The sequence below is a fragment of the Misgurnus anguillicaudatus genome, unplaced genomic scaffold (assembly GCF_027580225.2).
Source record: "Misgurnus anguillicaudatus unplaced genomic scaffold, ASM2758022v2 HiC_scaffold_33, whole genome shotgun sequence".
Classification (NCBI taxonomy): domain Eukaryota; kingdom Metazoa; phylum Chordata; class Actinopteri; order Cypriniformes; family Cobitidae; genus Misgurnus; species Misgurnus anguillicaudatus.
The window spans coordinates 6,446,626-6,458,788 of NW_027395283.1; the positions used below are offsets into that span (position 1 = coordinate 6,446,626).

Genomic DNA, 12,163 nt, shown 5'->3' on the forward strand with positions numbered 1-12,163 from the left:
GAGCACAAATGTGAAGTTTTAGCTCAAAATACCATATAAATAATTTATTATAGCATGTTAAAATAGCGACTTTGTAGGTGTGTGCAAAAATGTGCTGTTTTGGGTGTGTCCTTTAAAATAGGGGTGCACCGAAATTTCGGTCGCCGAAATTTTCGGTCGAAAATGGCATTATCTGTTTCGGGCCGAAATAAAAAATCCAGCCGAAAAAGTCAACCGAAAATGAATGTTAACTGCGCCCCTCCCATCCGTGCACTAGCGCTTGGGTTTCACTCACGGTGATCAGTCGTCTCCCACCCCTCCCCTTCGTGCTCAAGCAGGTTTCACTCACGGTCGAGCTGTTTGCACGCGTCTGCAAAGATTAAGCATGTCTTGATGTGTAAACTTTAGAGAGAGTCGCGCTAATATGTCTCATACTGTAATCCATTAACATACATTCGGCGAATAAAGCAACGAAACACAACGTAACGTTTTTATGTGGAGCGACTGTTGCGCTGTTTGGGATCCACCCTCGTTCTCTATGTGTGCGCGCGTTTAATAGTGCACATACGAGAGAAACGCGTTTAAAAAAAAAAAACAAGCAAACATAAAATCTCTCTGTTATTGACAGGGCACATATAAACAAAATTATCTCCACAGTATTCTTTTTCTAATAAAAACATTTGTTTATGTCTTAAGTGTATGTATAGATTACAGTCAGATTAACCTACTTAAGTCTGTGTCATTAATGTTAATCAAACAACCCATGACAAAGAGACAAATAGCTCTAAAAATAATAATACATTTAATTTATTGTGTTATGATTCATTTAATTTGATTTCTGTACCTAATGCTAATTTCAGACCTTATTAATGTACAACTTTGTTCTTTTTTGTAAATGTTTGCAATTTCTTTATTGTTTATTAGATTTTTTCCCACCTGCTTTTTGCTGATCCGAAAAATAATCTGATCTGTGCCTCAAAAACTGTAATGTGATCCGAACTGTGAGGTTTTTTTATCCATCACACACCCCTAGTAAAGTTAGTACACAGTGATAGCCATAAATGCAATTGTACTTATAATTGGCATAATAATTTCTTTCGGTGTTTCGGTTTTTCGGCCTTGGTTTCCTTTTTTCGGTTTTCGGTTTTGGCCAAGAATTTTCATTTCGGTGCATCCCTACTTTAAAATGCAAATGAGCTGATGAAATTCAAACACTGATAACAATGATGGTGGTTTGTTGAAATTGAAACTTAATTGTGCTGTGAATTTTTTTCTCTGTCTCTCCCTCTCTGCACTAAATGGCAGTGCTGTGGTTGGATAGTGCAGATTAAGGTGTGGTATTATTATAATAAGAGCTCCTTCTGACATCATAAGAAGAGCCAAATTTCAACTACCTATTTTTTCACATGCTTGCAGAGAATGGAAGTTACTGGGTTGATCTTTTTCACATTTTCTAGGTTGATAGAAGCACTGGGGACCCAATTGTAGTACTTAAACATGGAAAAAGTCAGATTTTCATGCCATGGCCCCTTTAAAAAATTATTGAAATGGGGCCCTTAAAAGTAAATGAAAGTAAGATAATTACAAACACAGTTTTTCAATATTTTACTATGTTCTTCCATCAACTTAGCCGAATAAATACATATCTCTCTTTTCTCAATGCGTACACTTAAACTTAACTTGATATTTTGCAGAGTCTGCTCAATGTACTAACATTAGTACAGGCGTGTTGGTTATGTTGACTGTAGTTTAAGCAAGAGGGGGAGTAGTCAGGAGTGATGATGTTACTGTGCCCAAGGTCGAGTGCTACAAACTAAGTGCTCTTCCGCCATACAATATAGTTATATTTTTTACCATACTTCCTCGTGTAACTACTCATGTAACAGTCTTTGAATAGGGAAAACATGGAAGTGTTTGGTGGCTATTAAATTCATCCCTGTTTGGATCCTAATGAATGAATGGTGCTTGGCTAAATGCTAACACATTCACGCCACACTTTACAACAAATAAAGGCAGGGTGCATGAAAGCCAATGTTGATATTTGAAATCATCTAAACAAACACACCCTTACCCTAATAGAATCTGGACCTTCTTTTGATAGACCCGCCCCACACATACGCAACCCAGGCAACGATGTCATTTAGTAGACATGCTGCTAATTGGCTACAAGTGTGTTTTGATAGTCGGCCTGTCTCCCTTTTCCAAAACGTTTTTTTTAGAAATTGTGCACCCCACCTTTAAGTGCACACATTGAGAAAAGAGAGGTTTGTATTAATTCATCTTTGAGGGAAGAACATGGTAAATATTGAAAAATGATTGTGTTTTCCTTTAAGAAAAATTAAAGAACTACAACAGTTCAAATCAACAACTGTAGTTTTAACCTTTCTCAAACAGACATCCTTTTCTGCATTCTTGATGCTCTCTGTCCTCCTCTGTCCCTTGCCCCAGTAAACCATTTTGGCAGTGCCTTCTCAGCTTCTTGCTGGTTGACCTTGGACATCAGGGCGTTGTTCTTAAGAGCATCTGCAAAACCAAATACATTTTTAAGATAAAGAAATATTAAAAATGGCACATTTGTACTTTTTACAATGACAGTCTTTGGCATACAGTAGGTATTAAAGGATGGATACTCGAACCGAGCCAGCGGGACCCGACGGTACCCGACGGGCCGGGTTCGGATAGATATTTAGAAATTATGTTCGGGTTGGGCTCGGTGCAATAAGGCATTGAACATTTGAAATTTAAAACAGCTTATTATAATATGTAGGCAGCCAATGGGCCTGTTTATAGCGATAGTTCATCTTAAAATGAAACACGCGCATTCACACATCACCTTCTTATTCATCTAATGTTTAATAGCGGGTTGCAAAACAACTTCATAGGTGCATACTGCCACCTACTGTATCGGGTGCACAGAATGAGGGCGTAGGGGCTGCCGTTTCTCTGGGGATAATGTTGTATTAGAGGTAAAAAATGATATAAATACTGTTCGGTTTCTCGCACAAACCGAAGGTTTTGTGTCTTAAGTAGGACACGGATGTGTCGTCACGAGCTGCAGGGTTTTATTTGGATTTGTCTGTGCATGTTTTTTTTCTCTTTCGGTTTTTGTTACCATCCACTTATACAACTGACAGACTGAAACTGTTGGAGTTAAAAATCTACATTTGTGTTCTACTGAAGAAACAAAGTCACCTACCTCTTGGATGGCCTGGGGGTAAGCTGATAAACATAAGTTTCATTTTAAGATGAACTATCGTCATCCATCTTCATGTGTGCGGAAATGTGTTTATGTTGAATAACAGCTACTCAGGATCTGAAAAAAATCCATAAAAATGACAAAATTATATGAGTTAACAGCTACTGTTAAAGTTCACTAACCAAGTCTATACTATACAGTATGTACGCTAAAAAAAATTCATGTAAAGGTAGGCATAGAAGTCAACAGTCTTGTTATAACGCTGCACCTAATTGCTTCCCTACATCCAAAATGACATTAAAACTTGTAATAGATATCAGTGATCAAACTGAGCAAACAAAATAGTGCTCTTACTAGATGCAGCCAAACGAAAACGTGATTTCCATAGGAGGGGACAGCAGTCAATATTTTACTTGAGTAAAAATACAGTAATTCGTGTTATCTAATATTATCAAACTAATGTGTCACAAAAAGCACTCACATCTGAACAAACATTACTTTTTAGAGCGAATCAGACGCCAATCGTCGATGGATTTTCTTCATGCTGTGATTCAAGTGAACATTTCTGAAAGCGCGTTAACTTACTTTGTCAGCTCGCGTGCGTTTATCCGGGTCTGACGCACAGGTCGCGCGAGCATTTTCGTCTTCGAATACATTTCCCGCTTCTGTTTCAGTAGATTGATAGTTCACTTGCATCCACTCCTTGGCGTGTTTTTAAGTTTCACGTTACGAGCGAGAAGTGCTGCAGCCTGCAGATGTACAGATGATTCAGATCTTGCAGCAAACGGAACAAATCATTCAAACTGATTCAAACCGTTCAATCAATAGCTAGTTTAGAATCGACCCGGTACAAAACAGTAATTCATTTGCAATATTTTGTGAAGAACCGACTCGTTCAAAAGAGTCATTCATTCACAAATCAAATGCTTCGGCAAATTATGAAATAATAATAATAATCTGAAGTTCGCATTTCGTACTGCATTAAAATAAAGTGCGTCGTGCAAAACTGAGGGCATGTCAATAGAAATATCATCGAGTTACGAGTAAAAGTAAAAATACCCACTATAACTGTTATCCTAAAGCGCTTCTTAAGTAAATGTTACGTTAACAGAGTAAATGTAATGTTTTAAAACTCTAACAATTGAAGGAAAATGAGAACATTTCCCACATCAGTATATCCTTTCATTATTAATAATTGCATTGCTTCTAATATTATAAAGCAGTTATGAGTATTAATATTTAGCAGTTTATCACATAGTATTGAAATCAGTTATGTTTATGATCGGTCTTATTTGTTGTGCATGATCAAAGCTTATATATGAATCCATTGCATTTGACTCTAAAAGGTCATGTCTGCAGAATTTTGGAGGCTTGCAGTCTTGTGTGGTATGTATGTATGTGTGTTTTTTAACTTTTGCTTTGCAGAGACACCTGGGGAGAAAAACAGGATGTCGGGGCGACAGGGTGAACTAAAGGTCAATGTTGTTTATAGCAGCATGAACTTCTGAGACAGAAGTACAACTTTCCATCGAACAGGCCCCCACCCAACTACACATATATATTTTTGGGGTCAGAGGGAAAGGCAGATCAGATCAACCGCTCCTCGGGGGACCTGTTTCTGCATTGGTGTTGTGTAAGGACAGGGACAGTTTTGACCCAGAGCTCTGTAATACTTCATTTGAGATACTTATTAAAAATAATTTGATTTGAGTTACGTGTCTGATCTCCTCATTCAAAGAACATGCAGGACATTTAAAGTCCAACAATTGGTGACCCCGTCGACGTGATGAGGAGAATCAGACATCATTGATTTTTCTTCTCGACATTCCACTTGCGCAAAATAGGAAAGGTAAGCAGATACCTGTTATATCAAAATTCTGCTTTATTTAAATGTCGTGAAGAATAATTAATGATACAATGATTATTGTCATTTTTATCTAAATTGTATATCTCAAATGAACTATTAAATGTGTCAATAAAATAAAAAGGGAAATAACAAGAATACGATTAAAATAAAATAAAATAAAATAAAAATAGTAAAACAAAAGAAAGGAAATATTATTATAACTGGTCCGGGACCAGGAGGCGTTTGGAACGCAGAATTGGAAACCCGGCACTGACGAGTGTTCTGTGGGTTATTCCAAAATTAGGGTCCGGGACCCGAACGTGGACACGTACCACGTTGTTAGCGTAGGACAAATTTGATACGTGTTCCGGGAACACGTTGCGGTTGGACCGCGGGAATAGAATACAGTAGAATAAGATTTAGTGTTCTGGGAACACGTTGCGGTTGGACCGCGGGAATAGAATACAGTAGAATAAGATTTAGTGTTCTGGGAACACGTTGCGGTTGGACCGCGGGAATAGAATACAGTAGAATAAGATTTAGTGTTCTGGGAACACGTTGCGGTTGGACCGCGGGAATAGAATACAGTAGAATAGGATTTAGTGTTCAGGGAACACGTTGCGGTTGGACCGCGGGAATAGAATAAAGTAGAATAGGATTTAGTGTTCAGGGAACACGTTGCGGTTGGACCGCGGGAATAGAATAAAGTAGAATAGGATTTAGTGTTCAGGGAACACGTTGCGGTTGGACCGCGGGAATAGAATAAAGTAGAATAGGATTTAGTGTTCTGGGAACACAGAGCGGTTGGACCGCGAGAATAGAATACATGAGGACTTAGTGTTCCGGGAACACAGCGGTTGGACCGCGATACATAGAGATTGAAGTGGGTTTCATACCCGAGAAAGTGGTCCGGGACCACGGGGAACATAGCGGTCGGACCGCATAAGAGAAAGTGAAAGTGGTAAGAAAGCCACGAAAAAGTTGAAAAGACTAAGAGAATATTGGTATTTGAAAAAGTTTTATTGTAAGCAATATTGTTAAGTTGTGCTAAAGAATAGGAATTTGAAACTTACTGAAGATTGTACGGAATGGCTGTTTATTTGTAAATGTGCCCTCTGCTTGCTACCGGTATATTATCAGCTTTACTGTGAGTATATTTTAATTCAACTTCTTCTTTGGATAAATATTTTTATTGATTTTTGCTGCCAGTGAATTGCAATTCAGTGTTATCTTTTTACGAAATATTTTTAACAAAGTTTTTACTTAATCTTATATCTTAGGTTTTAATTCAATTCTCTATTTTTCTTATTCAATTTTATTATCAGTAATTTTTACTTAATTGTATATCTTAAATTTTTATTCAATTTTCTATTTCTACGAAGACATTTTATTTTGAGTCAGATTTATGATCAGTACATTTTAATTTAGCATCCTAAAATCTGAGTATTGTCTATTATTATAAGTAAAATCGTAATTCAGTTTTTATGTGTTCAGTTGTTAATCGTTTTACTGTAAGTGAAATTGGAATAAAATTTCTAGTTTTAAAAGCCGTCGGATTCCGTCTTTAGACAATTTATTGTGGTTGCAATTTACTGTCAGCAAATTTTAACTCAATTTGTAGAAAAGCATATTTTATATCCTGTGTATATTATATTTTACTATTGTGTGTATTTGGGGGATTTTGTTTAGTATCATTTCATTTACACGGTACAAGTGTAGACGGATCCAGATTTTATTTTTGTTTTATTAGTGTGAATGTGTGATTCTCCGGAGTTGTCTAGTGTTATTTCATGTTTAAAGGAGTAGACGTTTCTGCAGTATATTTTATGTTTATTGTATTTTAGTGTGGATGTTCATTTTCTTATTTCATTCCGGGGTGTGACTCGGAAAGAAAGAGTGGTTTATTTGTAGTTGATTTTAAAATAAATTGAAATTGAGAATTGATTTCGGTGAATTTATTACCAGAAGAGATTGTTTCATATTTAACAGATTCTAAAATAAGGGAGAGAAAACTGTGAACTTTTCAGCTCGTAGCGTAATTTAGTTTCACTTTAGAAGTCGTGCTCTTATTCTGTTGTTTGTCCGCTACGGGGCTGTAGTTTTACTTTCATTTTGGAAAAATAAAATTGAAGTAGTTATATATTATAGAGTATCCGTGGTAAAAAGGCGTGCGGAAGAGAGATAAACCCAGTCCGAGATAGACAAGAGACATAAAGTGTTGAAATGTAAAAGATTCAAACGGTTACTTATATCTAATAGTTTTGATTGCAGTATTGGGACAGGGTTTAATAAAAATCAACCGACTCTGTTTGAAACTCAGCCATGGTTATCATAAAAGTGTACAGTGCCTGTGAATTGATTGAGACGCATATTGTATAAATTGTTTTGACTTCTAATAAGAATATTGTAACTTTTAGGAAAAACGTTAGAATATTAGTGAGATCAGTAAAGAGATTAGAGAACAAGTGTTTAATATCATTAAATTTGTTGGGCTTTGACAGATTTTAAATTTCAAATTTGACAAGTATTATATAATGAATGTAGTTTGAATTTTGACAAGAATTACATATTACTGGATTGAATTCGCTTTAAGTTTTGACAACGCCTTGAATCCTCTTTAACCGTCATCGACTGAAGAGTTGAATATTATTATATTTTAATTTCAAAAAGAAGTTAACATTACTGAATTTTATTGTCTGGCAAGTATTAAATATTATTAAAGTGAACTTTAATTTTGATAAAGAGGTGATTATTATTAATTTGACTAAGAAAACACAGAAAATAATTTTGTGAGAGTCTTTTGTGTATTTACAGAAGGACTGGCATCAAATAACATTGAAAGGAAGAATAAACAACACATTCAGGGTAAGAACTACTTCAGTGGGAAAATAAAATGAAAACTCTTAAGGAACGATGGGAGAACAAAGATAGGGAGAAGAAAATTCAGAAATTAAAAGAAATATATGAGGATTGGAAGCAAACGAAAAGATATGAAGAAAAAAAGGTTAAGTCTGAAAGAAATTAGAATACAGGAAGGAGATGCAAACTGCAACTTTCTGAGAAAGAATGTACAGGAAGCAGGGTTTGTGTGTAAGAAGAAACATGAGAGGAAATGAAGAGATGCGAAGCTAAGGAGAAAGAGAGAGAGACAGCTCAGCTGATGAGACAACATAAAGAGCTGGCTGTGCAGGGAGAACAGGTGAAAGCAACACTGGAGAAAGAAATAAGGGAACAATGGAATAGTGTAGTACAGGAAAGGACATTTCAGCCCAGAGCACAAAGCACCCCAGGAGAAACATTGAGCAGCAGATTTATAACAGTGGATGAGACTGGGAGTCAGATAGAGGTTGAAAATCAGGGAACATATCCAGTGGAAATCAGAGGAGAAATGAGGATGGGTAAGAGGATGAGAGAGGAGAGCAAATATAACTCCAATATAAAGACACCAAAGAAAGAACAGGAAAGAGAAGAACAGGAATATAGGGAACTAGGTCTCATTCGAGGGATACCAAATATGTGCCCACTAGTGGACACAAATGGAAACTTAGAATATAAACCATGGTCATTCACAGACATGGGAGCTATCCTTGCAAAGTTACCTCATATCACGAGTGGAGGGGGTAAATGGATAGGGAAGGTAATAACTTTGACGCAGGGCCATACGTTGGCGATAGGAGACCTGAGGGCATTATTGGGACAGGTACTGACTGTAGGACAGATCACGGAAATTGAGCAAGAGGCAGGAACGGTTGGGATATATGATGACCACCCATATTGTCAAGTGGCATCAGTTTGGGGAAAGGCCCTGCGAAAGCTGTACCCAGCGCCAGCAGGCACCCTTTATAATATCAAATTTTCTCCAAAAGGGGAAGAAACAGCAGCAGCATAACTGAGTCGATGCAAAGGAGAATGGGAAGAGCACACTGGGGCTCATCCACATGCAGACAAAATACAGGAACACATTTTCAGAGCTGCTGTATTGGAAGGGACTCCTAAATCTGTACAAGATGAAATAAAAGCCAACCCCGATTTACCAGGTGCTGTATGTGAGGTTTGGGAACGACATTTCCTTCATCACATGTCTAGGGCGAACGAAAAAGAAAAAGTAGGGGAAGTAGAGGAATTGAAAAAACAGTTGCTAAGATTACAGTTGCAGGAAGCCAGATCTAAAATAAATGAAGAAAAAGGGGAAAAGAAGGATAAACAAATGGTAGTTCAGGAAATGAAAACCCCTCCAAGATACAACAAAGAACAGGAAGCTGACCCATCAAATGTAGAATGGGAAAGAACCACCCAAAGACCAATATACTACTCCAATAGAGGTAGGGGTGGGGATTACAATAGGGGGAGGGGAAGAGTACAGTATCAAGAAGGGTGTTTCCGTTGTGGTCGTCCGGGACACTTCACCCGTGATTGTCGGCAACCTGAACTCGGAGCCCAACAGAGACCATCTCGGGGCAGAGGCCATAACAAACACATGGCCTCTAACGTGGAAAAAGCACCACGACCACACTCCCAGTACCCTTTGTCCATTAGAGGGGAAGGGGAGTGGTACTGAGACAGCCCACGGAACGACCTCAGCAGGGCTAGGGCGGAACCCTTGCTGACTTTGGAGGTGAACTCACGTCCTGTTGAATTACTGGTGGATACTGGGGCAACATAATCCACACTGAACTATGAACTTCCAAAAAATCTTATTTCAGACGAAACCACTGAAGTAAGGGGGTTTTCCGGGGCTATAACTAGACTGCCATTCTCCAAAGAACTCACAGTGCAGTGCATGAAAAAACAATCACTGACTCACTCTTTTCTGCTGTCATATTCCTCACCGACAAATTTGTTGGGAAGAGACTTGCTAGTGAAACTTGGAGCTGAAATCCTATGCAGCCTGGAGGGGATTATAGTAACTATGAAAAATGGTATCACCATGAACTGTTCCATCATGACCACAATGAGAACGCATGGACAATGGTTACTTTCTGCAAACACCTCTCCACAGGGAGCTGACATTTACTGGGGGAGGGTGCTTCTGGGGGACACAGGGGACACCCTGAATGATCTGTACTGTCAATAGGAACCTTGGAAATTATCATTAGCGCCATACACTCAGCTAATAGATCCACTTCATGTCACTTTGTTTTATGATAGAACACAAGAGTACTGGTACCAAGAACAATTTGATAACATCGCAGGAGAACAATGGGAAATTTGTGGGGCAGGAATAATGATAGGCAAAGAGGGAGTGGCAGCTATAGTAGAACTTACCCCCGAACAGGAACAATGGTATAGAATGAGGGAAGAGGCATCACCCCATATATCATTATTAGTACATCCCCAACACCAAGCTAAAGATCTAGGACCAATGGTAAAGAAGGGAATAAATTTAAGAGATTGGAGGGAAACCCAACTTCCTGGTGTAAAATATTCACCTAGCTCAGGGTATTATTTGATCACACAAGAAACAAAAGACAGACACTGTAGTGTTGGAACACGAATGGATCACAAGATCGCATGGTAGGGAGAAAAGTGATCATGAAGATGCTGAAACAATGTTGAAAAGTTTGCCGATCAATTATGGACACAGAGTCCCACAGATGTAGGGTTTTGTAAAAATTACCCAGAAATTTCGTTCGAGCTGACATGTGATGATCCAATTTTGGAGGCCTCAATACAAGCACAAACCAAAGGCAGAGGAAGGTATCAAAGATACCAATGAAGGTTTGTTTAACCGCAGGGGTTTTAGAGTATGATGATTCCAATTGGAACACACCCATTCTGCCTGTGGAAAAACAAAACACAGGGAAATTCAGAATGGCACATGATTTGAGAACAATCAATCAAATCATTAAAACTACAACTTTACCTGTTCCAAACCCATACACTTCTCTGAATTAAATCACTTAAAATCAATCATGGTATACTTGCATCGATCTCGCTAATGCTTTCTTCTGTTAACCTCTTGCAGAGCACGTGAGGGACATTGTTTGACCATACTCACCGCACACTCTGTGGTAACTTATGTTAATTAATCATCATTTATAATTTCCACTCTGAGACAAAGACGGTTGGAAAAAAGTCTGCACAACTAAATTTGGTTTTCACACATGAGGGCATAAACATGGCCTCATATTGGACAGAAGGAGAACCCCATGACTGTTGTATGACCGTGGAAAGGGAAGAGAAAATTAGACCAGATTTGTTGACACAAATCATTCCGGAGGGAGTTATGGTGTTTTCAGATGGATGTTGTTTCAGAGATTCGAGTGGAACACTGAGGTCAGGAATAGGTATTGCAGCACTGCAAGAGGAAGAGATTCAAATATTGAGAGCAGAACCTTTACAGGGACATCAGTCAGCTCAGAGAGCGTAAATTGTGGCAATGACAAAGGCTTTGGAGTGGGGAGAGGGAAAAATAATTAACATTTTTAGTGACTATGCCTATGAAGTGGGTGCAGTAGTAACAGAATTACCTAAGTGGAAAAGATATGGTTTTATGGCAGCTAACAACAAACCTATTAAACATCAGGAAGACATCATAGCATTAGCAGCAGCTATTTTGAGACCCAACTAGGTGGCGATCATAAAGTGCAAAGGTAATGATAACAGTAACTCAGATGCGGCACAAGGTAACCGGATAGCGGACATGGCAGTAAAGATAGGTGCAGAGTACGTAACACAGATGGTATTGCAGAATGCCACACAAGAATGTACCACCGACATTTTGCATGATCCAAACATAGCAGTAGAACAAGATAAAGCATGAAGAAAAATCCATGTGGCTCCAAAAAGGAACTGTATGGACGCAAACTGGCTGGGTAGGGCATGACGGTAGACCCGTAACTCTGCCCAGCATGGTAAAACCCCTTCTCACTCAAGCACACACCCCCTCACATGTTGGAATCAAACAACCCGTGTCCAATCTTAACCAGTGGTGGCACCCATACCTGGCTGCTACAGTTAAAGAATTTATCGCTAACTGCAGGGTATGCTCCATAAACAATGTACGTGCTGGAGTGAAATGTGCCCCAGGTGTCTTCCCGCCACGGGGACCTGGTGAGGAAGTGGTTATCGATTACACAGACATGGGGGACAGAGTGGAAGGTAAACGGTATCTTTTGGTTTTCGTGGATGTGTTTTCAGGT

At 38.6% G+C, this 12,163-nt stretch overlaps 1 long non-coding RNA gene across 1 annotated transcript; it reads right to left on the minus strand.

Annotated features, from left to right (window-relative positions):
- Positions 1-2,272: 2,272 nt before the first annotated feature.
- Positions 2,273-4,087, minus strand: LOC141363169 (uncharacterized). The gene is made up of 3 exons (XR_012368644.1): positions 3,761-4,087; positions 3,176-3,292; positions 2,273-2,502 (listed from the first exon to the last, which is right to left on the minus strand). It is a non-coding gene; the product is annotated as an uncharacterized lncRNA (long non-coding RNA).
- Positions 4,088-12,163: the final 8,076 nt, after the last annotated feature.